We start from the raw sequence: 18,066 nt of genomic DNA, 5'->3' as shown, positions 1-18,066 counted from the left end.
ATCTGCTCTCCTGAACATTGAGAGGAGTTGAGATAAAGGCAGGTGAGGAGAGGAGTGTGTTTTTCTGCACAAGCTCTCTCTCTCTCTCTCTCTCTTTCCCTCCCCACCCCTGTCACCTCCTTGCTGCCTTCTTCTCCTTCCCCATTCCCATCATTCCCTGAGGACAGGAGCCACTCTCCTCTCACTCACCTCCTTTTGCCCTGTTTATCAGAGGTTCTCTGCAATTAATTTCTTAGGCCTATTTAAGATACATATTTACATAGTTCTTAACTGTTTTTCTCTCTGATAATTCCTTCTCATTTTTAGAATCCCCAGGTCTCTCTCTGGGCCAAGAAAGTGGCAGGGGGAGCCTGAATTTTATGAGGGGAGAGGGCAGAGCCCCCTCCTCCAGATCTCCCTAGCCCTTCCCCAACTTCCCGCCAGCCCTGGCTCCCCAGATGCAGAGGTTGAAGGCTGGAAGCCAGGGCAGCCAGTGAGGTCAGAAAGTGTGTTGACTTAACGTCTCCTTCCTCCACCAACACAAACCCTTCTCCACTTCCAGGTCTGGTTGCTGAAAGACTTGAGGGTAAGGAATAAAGGAAAGGGGATGTTTTTTAGTTTCTTTCCCTACCCCTATCCCCTTTTCTTTCACCATTACTCTACACCCACTCCTCATTCTGTCATGACCTCACTTAAGTGGAACACTATATCATAAGCCAGAGATTTGTCCCAGCCCCAGAGTCATACAGACCCTCCGATCCCTGTTGCTACTGATGGGTTGTGCTGGGGCCAAGGTGGAGGGAAGGGATTTGGGGGTTTAGGCTTTGGGGAAGCCAGGTTCTCTATTCCAACCCCCTGTCCCCCTCAACCCTCCCCAATGGGTCATTCTCAAGCTTTTCACACCAAAATGGAAAAAATGTTATTTATAGATACATTTTATGAATAACTTTTGTTATGAATATGGCTGGTAACCATTGTGCATGTTATTAAAGATACAAAATGTTGGGGGGGGAAAAGGAAAAGAAACAAGACTCCTACTAGATGGAAACTGCTGACCAGAAGCATGTAGGGAGACCCCAGACCTGTTGGGATCAGAAGGCTGATGATGTTGACTCCTGAAACATCAACCTGTTACCTCACCATGCACCAATTGGAGAATTGTGAATGAGCTGATCATGCACTCTGAGACCCACCATCTCTTTTTTCCATTTTTGCCTTTAAAATCCTTAAGCCCTGGCCAACCAGCAAGATGAATCTGAGACCAACTTAAGTCTCCCATCTTCTCAGTTGGCGCCCTCTTGATCAATAAACATTTTTCTGTTCTAATTGTTGACGTTCTGGTTTATCTGGTCTCACTGTGCATTAAACACATGAACTTGGGTTCAGAAACACTAACTGCAATAATGCTTTTGAATTAAGTCTCTCCTCACCTAAACGTGGGTGTGTTTTTTGTTTGACAATAGAAATCTTATATGCTATGTACAAAATGCCCTCCATTTAAAAGGGTCCAGCTGATGAGGCAGCAGTTATATTTTCCATAATCTAAAATAGAGAATTTTTTGTCTTGGTGACAGTCAGACACAAATAAGTAAAAGAGAACAGCTGTGCTGTAAATAACAAACCTGGAAATCTTCACTTCTTACTCTGACTCTGTTGGTAACCACTGTTCTGGCAATTCCCTTTAGCCTTAAGAGTCGCATTTCCTCCATTGCTAGGGTTGTGTGACTTGGTGAGCTCCAAGGTCTCCTACAGTTCATCTGCTTGGAGGTTGCTAGTGGGATTGAATGAGGAGAAACAGAACCTATTTCAGGAGACTGGAGACCCTCAGAATGAGGGCAAGAGTTTGTCTGTGAACTGCTGACTGAATTCAGGCTGGTGTTGATGCATCATGTAGGGGGCAGAGAGTGAGGGGTGCATGCCCACCTGGGAAGAAGATGGCTGACCATGGTCTGGCACCAGCCTCTGTTCTGTGCTGAGCTCCGCTGCACTCAGGAGGAGGACTTCAGCTTGATCAGGCAGGATCTGAAATAATCTATTGATTCCACTCATCATGATTAAATATTTGGTAAGCACTTGTTTCTCCATATGTCCTCTCCATGAGCTGTGGATCTAGAAAGCACGTACTATTATGACTTAACTTTGCATCTCCTGCACATGGTGAAATGCCCAGTCCATAGCTAGCACTGAATGTTTTTGTTGACTCAATTGATGAATAGATTAAATTACCTTCTACTTCTCCTTCCTCTCTCCTAGGGAAAAGGCAGCAAGGTGGCAGCCTGGCTGTCATGTGGACTTATGAGAAGACAAGACCACCTGGACTGGTGGGTCCAGGGCCATTTGGAAGCTCTTCATCTTCCTACACAGTGGTGAAGGTCAGGAAGACTCCTGGGTAGTATGCATTGGGAAATTAGGCATGGGGACTGGAATATGGGGAAGACACCTGAAGCTCCTTATCCTTTTTCCTGTCCCCTGAGGCCCAGAAACACTCTCAGCTGGCCCTGCTGGAAATGGACATGGGTCATGCCCAAGCACAGCACTGAGCACAGAGTTCAGTAAATTCCACTCTTAATGACATTTTGTTCTGAAAGAACTGAAAGAAATGTGTAATGCAACAACCTGGGTGGTGTGAATCACATTAATAAAAGCAGACATAAATAGAAATGCTATCTATGAACAAAATGGTTCTCAAAATAGCAATTCATCATCTCATTACTCAGTCACAAAAGATAATGAGAATATAATTAAACATATACCTTAAATATTAACATGCTAAGAAAAACCACCTGAAATGCAAATCTCTCCTATACCTTCACTCTCCTGAATCATATCCTCTGCAGGCAGTGATTTCTGGGCACTCACCAACTGTCTGGGAGAGATGGCTCCCTTAGTTGAGCTCTTCATCACTGCTGGATTGATACAAGAAAATTCAGGTTTTATGCATGAGGAAGTCTCCAACTGAAAGATGTGAGACTCATATACTTAGAAATCATTAATGTTATTATTAGTAAGTATAATGATCAATATGCAGTCATATCATCACTGCTTCTCTGAGGAACAATGTAAACCTCGAGATAATATGTTTGCACAGCTCATCTCCCACATAGGTAGGATGAATGTGTATCAGGGGATCATACTTTAGAGTGTCGGAGTTGAATGAATCATGAGAGAATTTTCTTTTAGTCTTTTCCATAAATGACAGCACAGACTAGCAAGTTTCTTTAAGGAATTACCTTTCTATATCATTTGCTGGGACTTCTTACCTCTCATCATTTATGGAAAAGGCATTTAAAACTGAAGAGAGCACAAGTGGTTTAAGTTGACAGGGAAAGCTGAAAGGTGCTCCATGTACGGGAAAACCCTAGGGACCTTGTTTTACTCCAGTTCTGTCATGGATTCAACAACAGACATTCCATTTAGTCACTGCATTTCAGTGTCCAACCCATAGAACAGCACCTTTGAATAAGATGCTTCTTAACTGTTCCTCCAGATCCTAAATATTATAGTTACAATGTTTAACCTTGGCAACTTCATATTTTAAAATAAACATTTGTATAGACACATATGCAAATATGTCATAAATCATAAATACAGAGCCTGATGAATTTTTACAAAAATCTCACTACCCAGAAGCCCAATCTCTTCCATGCCCTCTGGAAGCCACTGACTTCTAACACCATAGAGTTTTGTTTGCTTTTGAACTTTTCTTAAGTGGAAACACATCATGTGATTTTTGTGAGTCTGCCTGTCTTATTTTTCCCAACATTATACTATGTGACCCAACCATGGTGTTGCAAGTAGCAGAATTTTCTCACTTTGTTCCTGTGAGTATCATTGTGTGACTGTGCCACAGTTCATGTACCCATTCTACTGCTGATGGACATTTGGACTGAAAAGTAATTTCCTAATAATAATTGTTATTAATAACTATTCTAGGAAAATTCTTGTACATAGTTCCTGGTTTTGTTTTTGGTGTACATAAATACATATTTCTGACTGATATACACCTAGGGATGAATTCACCTAGGGATGAGTTCTTAGTCCTAATGTTCAACATTAGATAATTTTCCAAAATGAGTATGTTCCTTTACACTCCCACAAGCAGAACATTAGATTCCACTTTCTCCCCGTCCTCTTCAGTACATGGTATTTTTAGGGTTTTTTTATTAGACATTCTGGTGAGTGTGTATTGGTGCTTCTCTGTGGTTTTAATTTGCATTTTTCTGATGATGTTGAGCACATCCTCCTTTTGTTCTTTTTCCTTTTATGTTGTCTGCATTTTTGTAGAAGTTGCTTATGTATTCTGGATCCGAGTCCTCTGTTGGATACATGGAGAGACAATTTGGTCCTCTCTGTGACTGCTTTGTTACTTTTTTAAATGACATATTTGAATGTAGCCCATGTTCCTATTTTAAGGCAATCCACTTTATGAATATTTTCCCTATAGCTAGTGACTTCTGTGCCTTAAACAAGTAATGTTTGCCAACTCCCAAAACATATTTTCCCATAATATTTTCTAGAAATTTTGTTGTATTTTTCATATTTAGCTAGTTTAGGATAGATCTTCTATGATGGTATGGGTAGGAGTAAGAGACATGTTTTTCTGCCTGAGTATTCAGCTGGCTGACAAAGCACTTTTTATTGAAAAACTGTCTTTTCTCTGTTTGTGGTCTATTCAGTGCCATTGATATACTTTGCTATCTTTGAACTAACACTCTCTGTTGTAATCACTGTAGATTTAAAATGAGTGTAGATTTGATGAAGTATGTCTTGACTTTGTTCTTTCTCAAGATTGTCTTGACTATTTGCCTTCTCCATTTTCATATAAATTTTATACATTGTTCATCAGTGTCCCTCAAAAATAACTGCTGTGATTTTATTTGTATTGAGTCTACAAATAAATTTGGGAAGAATCAAAATCATGATAAAATTTACCTTTTCTAATTAAATATTGCTGATATAAAAAGAAGTAACTGATTTATGAATATTGTCCCTCTACCCAGCAACCTTGCTATAAAGTCAGCTCATACGAATGAAGTATCTGAATGAACTATTGTATTTTCTACATAATAACTATGCCATTAAGAAAAAAAACCCAGCACTTTACATTTCTTACTTTCCAATTCTTATTTTTTTGTTGTTTTTTTTTTTTTTTTTTTTTTTTTTGGTGGTACGCGGGCCTCTCACTGTTATGGCCTCTCCCGTTGCGGAGCACAGGGTCCAGACGCACAGGCTCAGCGGCCATGGCTCACGGCCCTAGCCACTCCGCGGCATGTGGGATCCTCCCGGACCGGGGCACGAACCCGTGTCCCCTGCATCGGCAGGCGGACTCTCAACCACTGAGCCACGAGGGAAGCCCTGTTGTTCTTTTAATGCAAAGATTTCTCTTCCTTTTCATTTTTTTAACATCTTTATTGGAGTATAAATGTTTTATAATGGTATGTTAGTTTCTGCTTTATAACAAAGTGAATCAGTTATACATATACATATCTTCCCATATCTCTTCCTTCTTGCGCCTCCCTCCCTTCCACCCTCCCTATCCCACTCCTCTAGGTGGTCACAAAGCACCAAGCTGATTTCTCTGTGCTATGTGGCTGCTTCCTACTAGCTATCTATTTTACTTTTGCTGGTATATATATGTCCAGGCCATTCTCTCACTTTTTCACAGCTTACTCTTGCCCCTCCCCATATCCTCAAGTCCATTCTCCAGTAGGTCTGTGTACTTCATTCCAGTCTTGCCCCTAGGTTCTTCATGACCTTTTTTTTTCTTTATCTCTTAGATTCTATATACATGTGTTAGCATACGGTATTTCTTTTTCTCTTTCTGACTTACTTCACTCTGTATGACAGACTCTAGGTCCATCCACCTCACTACAAATAACTCAATTTCGTTTCTTTTTATGGCTGAGTAATATTCCATTATATATATTTGCCACAACTTCTTTATCCATTCATCTGTTGATGGACACTTAGGTTGATTCCATGCCCTGGCTATTGTAAATAGAGCTGCAATGAACATTTTGGTGCATGACTCTTTTGGAATTCTGGTTTTCTCAGGGTATATGTCCAGTAGTGGGATTGCTGGGTCATATGGTAGTTCTACTTGTAGTTTTTTAAGGAACCTCCATACTATTCTCCAGGTGGCTGTATCAATTTACATTCCCACCAACAGTGCAAGAGTGTTCCCTTTTCTCCACACCCTCTCCAGCATTTATTGTTTGTAGATTTTTTGATGATGGCCATTCTGACCAGTGTGAGATGATACCTCATTGTAGTTTTGATTTGCATTTCTGTAATGATAAATGATGTTGAGCATTCTTTCATGTGTTTGTTGGCAATCTATATATCTTCTTTGGAGAAATGTCTATTTAGGTCTTATGCCCATTTTTGGATTGGGTTGTTTGTTTTTTTGATATTGAGCTGCATGTGTTGCTTGTAAATTTTGGAGATTAATCATTTGTCAGTTGCTTCATTTGAAAATATTTTCTCCTATTCTGAGGGTTGCTTTTTGGTCTTGTTTATGGTTTCCTTTGCTGTGCAAAAGCTTTGAAGTTTCATTAGGTCCCATTTGTTTATTTTTGTTTTTATTTCCATTTCTCTAGGAGGTGGGTCAAAAAGGATCTTGCTGTGATTTATGTCATAAAGTGTTCTGTCTATGTTTTCCTCTAGTGTTTGATAGTGTCTGGCCTTACATTTAGGTCTTTAATTCATTTTGAGTTTATTTTTGTGTATGGTGTTAGGGAGTGCTCTAATTTCATACTGTCCAGTTTTCCCAGCACCAGTTATTGAAGATGCTGTCCTTTATCCACTGTATATTCTTGCCTCCTTTATCAAAGATAAGGTGACCATATGTGTGTGGGTTTATCTCTGGGCTTTCTATCGTGTTCCATTGATCTATCTTTCTATTTTTGTGCCAGTACCATATTGTCTTAATTACTGTGGCTTTGTAGTATAGTCTGAAATCAGGGAGCCTGATTGCTCCAGCTCCATTTTTCGTTCCTCAAGATTGTTTTGGCTATTCGGGATCTTTTGTGTTTCCATACAAATTGTGACATTTTTTGTTCTAGTTCTGTGAAAAATGCCAGTGGTAGTTTGATAGGGATTGCATTGAATCTGTAGATTGCTTTGGGTAGTAGAGTTATTTTCATAACATTGATTCTTCCAATCCAAGAACAGGTATATCTCTCCATCTATTTGTATCATCTTTAGCTTCTTTCATTAGCATCTTATAATTTTCTGCATACAGGCTTTTGTCTCCTTAGGTAGGTTTATTCTTACATGTTTTATTCTTTTTGTTGCAATGGTAAATGGAAGTGTTTCCTTAATTCCACTTTCAGATTTTTCATCATTAGTATATAGGAATGCCAGAGATTTCTGTGCATTAATTTTGTATCCTGATACTTTACCCAATTAATTGATTAGTTCTAGTAGTTTCCTGGTAACATCTTTAGGATTCTCTATGCATAGTATCATGTCATCTGCAAACAGTGAGAGCTTTACTTCTTCTTTTCCACTTTTGATTACTTTATTTATTTTTCTTCTCTGATTGATGTGGCTATAACCTCCATATCTATGTTGAATAATAGTGGTGACAGTGGGCCACCTTGTCTTGTTCCTGATATTAGTGGAAATGGTTTCAGTTTTTCACCATTGAGGATGATGTTGGCTGTGGGTTTGTAATATAGGGCCTTTACTATGTTGAGGAAAGTTCCCTCTATGCATACTTTCTGCAGGGCTTTTATCATAAATGGGTTTTGAATTTTGCCAAAGTTTTTCTGCATAGATTGAGATGATCATATGGTTTTTATTCTTCAATTTGTTAATATGGTGTATCACAGTGATTGATTTGCATATATTGAAGAATCCTTGTATTCCTGGAATAAACCACACTTGATCATGGTGTATGATCCTTTTAATGTGCTGTTGGATTCTGTTTGGTAATATTTTGTTGAGGATTTTTGCATCTATGTTCATCAGTGATATTGGCCTGTAGTTTTCTTTCTTTGTGACATCTTTGTTTTTAGTTTCTGGGTGATGGTGGACTCATAGAATGAGTTTCGGAGTGTTCCTCCCTCTGACGTATTTTGGAAGAGTTTGAGAAGGATAGGTGTTAGCTCTTCTCTAAATGTTTGATAGAATTCAGCTGTGAAGCCATCTGGTCCTGGGCTTTTGTTTGCTGGAAGATTTTTAATCACAGTTTCAATTTCAGTGCTTGTGATTGGTCTCTTCATATTTTCTATTTCTTCCTGGTTCAGTCTCGGCAGGTTGTGCATTTCTAAGAATTTGTCTGTTTCTTCCAGGTTGTCCATTTGATTGGCATAGAGTTGCTTGTAGTAATCTCTCATGATCCATTGTATTTCTGCAGTGTCACTTGTTACTTCTCCTTTTTCATTTCTAATTCTATTGATTTGAGTCTTCTCCCTTTTTTTCTGGCTAATGGTTTATCAATTTTGTTTATCTTCTCAAAGAAGTAGCTTTTAGTTTTATTGATCTTTGCTATCATTTCCTTCATTTCTTTTTCATTTACTTCCGATCTGATCTTTATGATTTCTTTCCTTCTGCTAACTTTGGGTTTTTTTTTTGTTCTTCTTTCTCTAATTGCTTTAGGTGCAAGGTTAGGTTGTTTAGTTGAGATGTTTCCTTTTTCCTACATAGGATTGCATTGATATAAACTTCCCTCTTAGAATTGCTTTTGCTGCATCCCATAGGTTTTGAGTCGTTGTGTCTCCATTGTCAGTTGTTTCTAGGAAATTTTTGATTTCCTCTTTGATTTCTTCAGTGATCAGTTCATTATTAAGTAGTGTATTGTTTAGCCTCCATGTGTTTGTATTTTTTACAGATCTTTTCCTGTAATTGATATCTACTCTCATAGTGTTGTGGTCAGAAAAGATACTTGATACAATTTAAATTTTCTTAAATTTACCAGGGCTTGATTTGTGACCCAGGATATGATCTATCCTGGAGAATGCTCCATGAGCACTTGAGAAGAATGTGTATTCTGTTGTTTTTGGATGGAATATCCTATAAGTATCAATGAAGTCCATCTTGTTTAATGTATCATTTAAAGCTTGTGTTTCCTTATTTATTTTCATTTTGGATGATCTGTCCATTGGTGAAAGTGGGGTGTTAAAGTCCCCTACTCTGATTGTGTTACTGTCGATTTCCCCTTTGACAGATGTTAGCATTTGCCTTATATATTGAGGTGCTCCTATGTTGGGTACATAAATACTTACAATTGTTATATCTTCTTCTCAGATCGATCGCGTGATCATTATGTAGTGTCCTTCTTTGTCTCTTCTAATATTCTTTATTTTAAAGACTATTTTGTCTGATATGAGAATTGCTACTCCAGCTTTCTTTTGATTTCCATTTGCATGGAATATCTTTTTCCATCCCCTCACTTTCAGTCTGTATGTGTCCCTATGTCTGAAATGGGTCTCTTGTAGACAGCATATACATGGATCTTGTTTTTGTATCCATTCAGCCAGTTTGTGTCTTTCGATCAGAGCATTTAATCCATTTACATTTAAGGTAATTATCGATATGTATGTTCCTATTCCCGGTTTCTTAGTTGTTTTGGATTTGTTATCGTAGGTCTGTTCCTTCTCTTGTGTTTCCTGCTCAGAAAAGTTCCTTCTTCATTTGTTGTAAAGCTGGTTTGGTGGTGTTGAACTCTCTTGTCTTTTGCTTGTCTGTAAAGTTTTTAATTTCTCCATCAAATCTGAGTGAGAGAAGAGAACAGGGGAAGATGGTGGAAGAGTAAGACGAGGAGATCACCTTCCTCCCCAGAGATACATCAGAAATACATCTACACGTGGAGTAACTCTTACAGAACACCTACTGAATGCTGGCAGAAGACATCAGACCTCCCAAACAGCAAGAAACTCCCAAAGTACCTGGGTAAGGCAAAAGAAAAAAAAGAGACACAAGAATAGGGACGAGAACTGCACCAGTGTGAAGGAGCTGTGAAGGAGGAAAGGTTTCCGCACACTAGGAAACCCCTTTGCAGGTAGAGACTGCGGGTGGTGGAGGGGTAAACTTCAGAGCCGTGGAGGAGAGCACAGCAACAGGGGTGCGGAGGGCAAAGCAGAGAGAATCGCGCACAGAGGATCGGTGCCGACTGGCACTCACCAGCCCCAGAGGCTTGTCTGCTCACGTAACGGGACGGGCGTGGGCTGGGAGCTGAGGCTCGGGCTTCGGTCGGAGCACAGGGAGAGGACTGGTGTTGGCTGCGTGAACACAGCCTTCAAGGGGTTAGTGCACCACGACTAGCCAGGAGGGAGTCCATGGAAAAGTCTGGACCTGCCGAAGAGGCAAGAGACTTTTTCTTCCCTCTTTGTTTCCTGGTGCGCAAGGAGAGGGGATTAAGAGCGCTGCTTAAAGGACCTTCAGAGACGGGCGCGAGCCACGGATAACAGAGCGGACCCCAGAGATGGGCATGAGACGCTAAGGCTGCTGCTGACGCCACCAAGAAGCCTGTGTGCGAGCACAGGTCACTATCCACACCTCCTTTCTGGGGAACCTGTGCAGCAACTTCCCCAGGAGAACACACGGCACGCCTCAGGCTGCTGCAATGTCACACCAGCCTCTGCCACCACAGGCTCGCCCCGCACACCATACCCTGCCTTCTCCCCGGCCTGAGTGAGCCAGAGCCCCCGAGTTAGCCACTCCTTTAACCCCATCCTGTCTAAGCAAGGAACACACGCCCTCAGGGGACCTACACGCAGAGGCAGGGCCAAATCCAAAGCTGAGCCCTGAGAGCTGTGCGAACAAAGAAGAGAAAGGGAAATCTCTCCCAGCAGCATCAGGAGCAGAGGATTAAATCTTCACAATCAACTTGATGTACCCTGCATCTGTGGAATACCTGAATAGACAACGAATCATCCCAAATTGAGGAGGTGGACTTTGAGAGCAAGATTTATGATTTTTTCCCTTTTTCCTCTTTTTGTGAGTGTGTATCTATATGCTTTTGTGAGAGATTTTGTCTGTATAACTTTGCTTTCACAATTTGTCCTAGGGTTCTATCCGTCCATTTTTGGTTTTTTTTTTTACTTGAAAAAAAATTTTTTCTTAATACTTATTTTTTATTTTAATAACTTTATTTTATCTTACTTTATTTTATTTTCTTTTATCCTCTTTCTTTCTTTCTACATTTTCTCCATTTTATTCTGAGCTGTGTGGATGAAAGTTTCTTGGTCCTTCAGCCAGGAGTCAATGCTGTGCCTCTGAGGTGGGAGAGCCAACTTCAGGGCACTGGTCCACAAGAGACCTCCCAGCTCCACGTAATATCAAATGATGAAAATCTCCCAGAGATCTCCATCTCAACACCAACACCCAGCTTGGCTCAATGACCAGAAAGCTACAGTGCTGAATACCCTATGCCAAACAACTAGCAAGACAAGAACACAAGCCCACCCATTAGTAGAGAGGCTGCCTAAAATCATAATAAGTCCACAAACACCCCAAAACACACTGCCAGATGTGAACCTTCCCACCAGAAAGACAAGATCCAGCCTCGTCCACTAGAAAGCAGAAACTAGTCCCATGCAACAGGAAGCCTACATAACCCACTGAACCAACTTTAGCCACTGGGGACAGACACCAAAAACAATGGGAACTATGAACTTGCAGCCTGCAAAAAGGAGCCCTAAACACAGTAAGATAAGCAAAATGGGAAGACAGAAGAACACACAGCAGATGAAGGAGCAAGATAAAAACCTACCAGACCTAACAAATGAAGAGGAAATAGGCAGTCTTCCCGAAAAAGAATGCAGAATAATGATAGTAAAGATGATCCAAATTTTTGGAAATAGAATAGAGAAAATGCAAGAAACATTTAACAAAGACCTATAAGAACTGAAGATGAAACAAGCAATGATGAACAACACAATAAATGAAATGAAAAATACTCTAGATTGGATCAATAGCAGAACAACTGATGCAGAAGAACGGATAAATGACCTGGAAGATAAAATACTGGAAATAACTACTGCAGAGCAGAATAAAGAAAAAAGAATGAAAATATCTGAGGACAGTCTCAGAGACCTCTGGGATAACATTAAACACACCAACATTCAAATTATAGGGGATCCAGAAGAAGAAGAGAAAAAGAAAGGGACTGAGAAAATATTTGAAGAGATTATAGTGGAAAACTTCCCTAATATGGAAAAGGAAACAGTTAATCAAGTTCAGGAAGCACAGAGTGTCCCATACAGGATAAATAAAAGGAGAAATACGGCAAGAGACATATTAATCAAACTGTCAAAAATTAAATGCAAAGAAAACATATTAAAAGCAGCAAGGGAAAAACAAAAAATAACACACAAGGGAATAATCTTTCAGCAGAAACTCTGCAAGCCAGAAGGGACTGGAAGGACATATTTAAAGTGGTGAAGGAGAAAAACCTGCAACCAAGATTACTCTACCCAGCAAGGATCTTAGTCAGATATGATGGAGAAACTAAAACCTTTACAGACAAGCAAAAGCTGAGAGAGTTCAGCACCACCAAACCAGCTTTATAACAATTGCTAAAGGATCTTCTCTAGAAAAGAAACACAAGAGAAGGAAAAGACCTACAATAACAAACCAACAACAATTAAGAAAATGGGAATAGGAACATACATATCGATAATTACCTTAAATATAAATGGATTAAATGCTCCCACCAAAAGACACAGACTGGCTGAATGGATACAAAAACAAGACCTATATGTATGCTGTCTACAAGAGACCCACTTCAGACATACAGACACACACACACTGAAATGGAGGGGATGGAAAAAGTTCCATGCAAATGGGAACTAAAAGAAAGCTGGAGTAGCAATTCTCATATCAGAGAATATAGACTTTAAAATAAAGACTGCTCTTTTCCGGGAAGATGGCGGAAGAGTAAGATGGGGAGATCACCTTCCTCCTCACAGATACACCAGAAATACATCTATACGTGGAACAACTCCTGCAGAACACCTCCTGAACGCTGGCAGAAGACCTCAGACCTCCCAAAAGGCAAGAAACTCCCCCACGTACCTGGGTAGGGCAAAGAAAAAAGAATAAACAGAGACAAAAGGATAGGGACGGGACCTGCACCAGTGGGAGGGAGCTGTGAATGAGGAAGCCCCTTCGGGGGCGGAGACTGCAGGTGGCGGAGGCGGAAAGCTTCAGAGCCCTGGAGGAGAACACAGTAACAGGGTGCGGAAGGCAAAGCAGAGAGATTCCTGCACAGAGGATCGGTGCCGACCGACACTCAGCAGCCCGAGAGGCTTGTCTGCTCACCCACCGTGGGGGGGCGGGGGGGGGGGGCGGGCGGGGCTGGGAGCTGAGGCTTGGGCTTCGGTTGGAGCACAGGGAGAGGACTGGGGTTGGCAGCATGAACACAGCCTGCAGGGGTTACTGCGCCAGGGCTGGCCGGGAGGGAGTCCGGGAAAAAGTCTGAACCTGCGAAGAGGCAAGAGACTTTTTCTTCGCTCTTTGTTTCCTGGCGCGCAAGGAGAGGGGATTAAGAGCGCTGTTTAAAGGAGCTCCAGAGATGGGCGTGAGCCGCAGCTAAAAGCGCGGACCCCAGAGACGGGCATGAGACGCTAAGGCTGCTGCTGCCACCACCAAGAAGCCTGTGTGCGAGCACAGGTCACTATCCACACCCCCCTTCCGGAGAGTCTGTGCAGCCCGCTACTGCCAGGGTCCCGGGAACCAGGGACAACTCCCCCAGGAGAATGCACGGCGCACCTCAGGCTGGTGCAATGTCACGCCGGCCTCTGTCACCGCAGGCTCACCCCGCACTCCGTGCCCCTCCCTCCCCCCCCCCCGGCCTGAGTGAGCCAGAGCCCCCGAATCAGCTGCTCCTTTAACCCCAACCTGTCTGAGTGAAGAACAGATGCCCTATGGCGACCTACGTGCACAGGCAGGGCCAAATCCAAAGCTGAGCCCCTGGGAGCTGTGATAACAAAGAAGAGAAAGGGAAATCTCTCCCAGCAGCCTCAGAAACCGCAGATTAAAGCTCCACAATCAACTTGATGTATCCTGCATCTGTGGATATATGAATAGACAACGAATCATCCGAAATTAAGGAGGTGGACTTTGAGAGCAAGATTTATTATTTTTTCCCCTTTTCCTTTTTTTTGTGGTGTGTATGTGTATGCTTCTGTGTGAGATTTTGTCCGTGTAGCTTTGCTTCCACTATTTATCCAAGGGTTCTATCTGTCCGTTTTTTATTGTTGTTGTTGTTATAAACTTTTTTCTTAATAATTACTTTTTATTTTAATTATTTTATTTTACTTTATCTTCGTTCTTTCTTTCCTTGCTTCCCTCCTTTAGACAACGAATCAACACAAATTGAGGAGGTGGACTTTGAGAGCAAGATTTATGATATTTTCCCCTTTTCCTCTTTTTGTGAGTGTGTATGTGTATGCTTCTATGTGAGATTTTGTCTGTATAGCTTTGCTTCCACCATTTGTCCTGGGGCTCTATCCATCCGGGTTTTTTTTCTCTTAATAACTATTTTTTTTATTTTAATAACTTTATTATATTTTATCTTACTTTATTTTGTTACTTTATCTTCTTTCTTTCTTTTTTCCTTCCTTCCCTCCTTCCTTCCTTCCTTCCTCCCTCCCTCCCTCACTCCTTCCCTCCCTCCTTTTTCTCTTTCTTTCTTTATACTTCTACTAATTCTTTCTTTCTAATTATTCTCCCTTTTATTCTGAGCTGTGTGGATGACAGGGTCTTGATGCTCCAGCCAGGAGTCAGTGCTGTGCCTCTGAGGTGGGACAGCCAACTTCAGGACACTGGTCCACAAGAGACCTCCCAGCTCCACATAATATCAAACGGCAAAAATCTCCCAGAGATCTCCATCTCAACGCCAGCACCCAGATTCACTCAACGACCAGCAGCTACAGTGCTGGACATCCTATGCCAAACAACTAGCAAGACAGGAACACAACCCCACCCATTAGCAGAGAGGCTGCCCAAAATCATAATAAGTCTACAGACACCCCAAAACACAACACCAGACGTGGAACTGCCCACCAGAAAGACAAGATCCAGCCTCATCCACCAGAACACAGGCACTAGTCCCCTCCACCAGGAAGCCTACACAACCCTTTGAACCAACCTTAACCACTGGGGACAGACACAAAAAACAACAGGAACTACGAACCTTCGGCCTGCAAAAAGGAGACCCCAAACACAGTAAGATAAGCAAAATGAGAAGACAGAAAAACACAGCAGATGAAGGAGCAAGATAAAAACCCACCAGACCTAACAAATGAAGAGGAAATAGGCAGTCTACCTCAAAAAGAATTCAGAATAATGATAGTAAAGATGATCCAAAATCTTGGAAATAGAATAGACAAAATGCAAGAAACAGTTAACAAGGACCTAGAAGAACTAAAGATGAAACAAACAATGATGAACAACACAATAAATGAAATGAAAAATACTCTAGATGGGATCAATAGCAGAATAACTGAGGCAGAAGAACGGATAAGTGACCTGGAAGATAAAATAGTGGAAATAACTACTGCAGAGCAGAATAAAGAAAAAAGAATGAAAAGAACTGCGGACAGTCTCAGAGACCTCTGGGACAACATTAAATGCACCAACATTCGAATTATAGGGGTTCCAGAAGAAGAAGAGAAAAAGAAAGGGACTGAGAAGATATTTGAAGAGATTATAGTTGAAAACTTCCCTAATATGGGAAAGGAAATAGTTAATCAAGTCCAGGAAGCACAGAGAGTCCCATACAGGATAAATCCAAAGAGAAATACGCCAAGACACATATTAATCAAACTGTCAAAAATTAAATACAAAGAAAGCATATTAAAAGCAGCAAGGGAAAAGCAACAAATAACATACAAGGGAATCCCCATAAGGTTAACAGCTGATCTTTCAGCAGAAACTCTGCAAGCCAGAAGGGAGTGGCAGGACATATTGAAAGTGAAGAAGGAGAAAAACCTGCAACCAAGATTACTCTACCCAGCAAGGATCTCATTCAGATCTGATGGAGAAATTAAAACCTTTACAGATAAGCAAAAGCTGAGAGAGTTCAGCACCACCAAACCAGCTCTACAACAACTGCTAAAGGAACTTCGCTAGGCAAGAAACACAAAAGAAGGAAGAGACCTACAATAACGAACCCAAAACAATTAAGAAAATGGGAATGGGAACATACCTATCGATAATTACCTTAAATGTAAATGGACTAAATGCTCCAACCAAAAGACACAGATTGGCTGAATGGATACAAAAACAAGACGCATATATTTGCTGTCTACAAGAGACCCACTTCAGACCTAGAGACACATACAGACTGAAAGTAAGGGGTTGGAAAAAGGTATTTCATGCAAATGGAAACCAAAAGAAAGCTGGAGTAGAATTCTCATATCAGACAAAATAGACTTTAAAATAAAGACTATTAGAAGAGACAAAGAAGGTCACTATATAATGATCAAGGGGTTGATCCAAGAAGAAGATATAACAATTGTAAATATTTATGCACCCAACATAGGAGCACCTCAATATATAAGGCAAATACTAACAGCCATAAAAGGGGGAAATCGACAGTAACACATTCATAGTAGGGGACTTTAACACCCCACTTTCACCAATGGACAGATCATCCAAAATGAAAATAAATAAGGAAACACAAGCTTTAAATGATACATTAAACAAGATGGACTTAATTGATATTTATAAGACATTCCATCCAAAAACAACAGAATACACATTTTTCTCAAGTGCTTATGGAACATTCTCCAGGATAGATCATATCTTGGGTCACAAATCAAGCCTTGGTAAATTTAAGAAAACTGAAATTGTATCAAGTATCTTTTCTGACAACAACGCTATGAGACTAGATATCAATTACAGGAAAAGATCTGTAAAAAATACAAACACATGGAGGCGAAACAATACACTACTTAATAACGAAGTGATCACTGAAGAAATCAAAGAGGAAATCAAAAAATACCTAGAAACAAATGACAATGGAGACATGACGACTCAAAATCTATGGGATGCAGCAAAGCAGTTCTAAGAGGGAAGTTTATAGCAATACAATCGTACCTTAAGAAACAGGAAACATCACGAATAAACAACCTAACCTTGCACCTAAAACAATTAGAGAAAGAAGAACAAGAAAACCCCAAAGTTAGCAGAAGGAAAGAAATCATAAAGATCAGATCGGAAAAAATAAAAAAAAATGAAGGAAACGATAGCAAAGATCAATAAAACTAAAAGCTGGTTTTTTGAAAGGATAAACAAAATTCATAAACCATTAGCCAGACTCATCAAGAAAAAAAAGGGAGAAGACTCAAATCAATAGAATTAGAAATGAAAAAGGAGAAGTAACAACTGACACTGCAGAAATACAAAAGATCATAAGAGATTACTACAAGCAACTCTATGCCAATAAAATGGACAACCTGGAAGAAATGGACAATTTCTTAGAAAGGCACAACTTGCCAAGACTGAATCAGGAAGAAATAGAAAATATGAACAGACCAATCACAAGCACTGAAATTGAAACTGTGATTTAAAATCTTCCAACAAGCAAAAGCCCAGGACCAGATGGCTTCACAGGCGAATTCTATCAAATATTTAGAGAAGAGCTATCACCTATCCTTCTCAAACTCTTCCAAAATATAGCAGAGGGAGGAACACTCCCCAACTCATTCTACGAGGCCACCATCACCCTGATACCAAAACCAGACAAGGATGTCACAAAGAAAGAAAACTACAGGCCAATATCACTGATGAACATAGATGCAAAAATCCTCAACAAAATACTAGCAAACAGAATCCAACAGCACATTAAGCGGATCATGCACCATGATCAAGTGGGGTTTATTCCAGGAATGCAAGGATCTTCAATATACGCAAATCAATCAACGTGATACACCATATTAACAAACTGAAGGAGAAAAACCATATGCTCATCTCAATAGATGCAGAGAAAGCTTTTGACAAAATTCAACACCGATTTATGATAAAAAACCTGCAGAAAGTAGGCATAGAGGGAACTTTCCTCGACATAGTAAAGGCCCTATATTACAAACCCACAGCCAACATCGTCCTCAATGGTGAAAAACTGAAACCATT

Source organism: Delphinus delphis, chromosome 7 (genome assembly GCF_949987515.2).
Source record: "Delphinus delphis chromosome 7, mDelDel1.2, whole genome shotgun sequence".
NCBI classification, from domain to species: Eukaryota; Metazoa; Chordata; class Mammalia; order Artiodactyla; family Delphinidae; genus Delphinus; species Delphinus delphis.
This window is presented reverse-complemented; position numbering follows the sequence as displayed.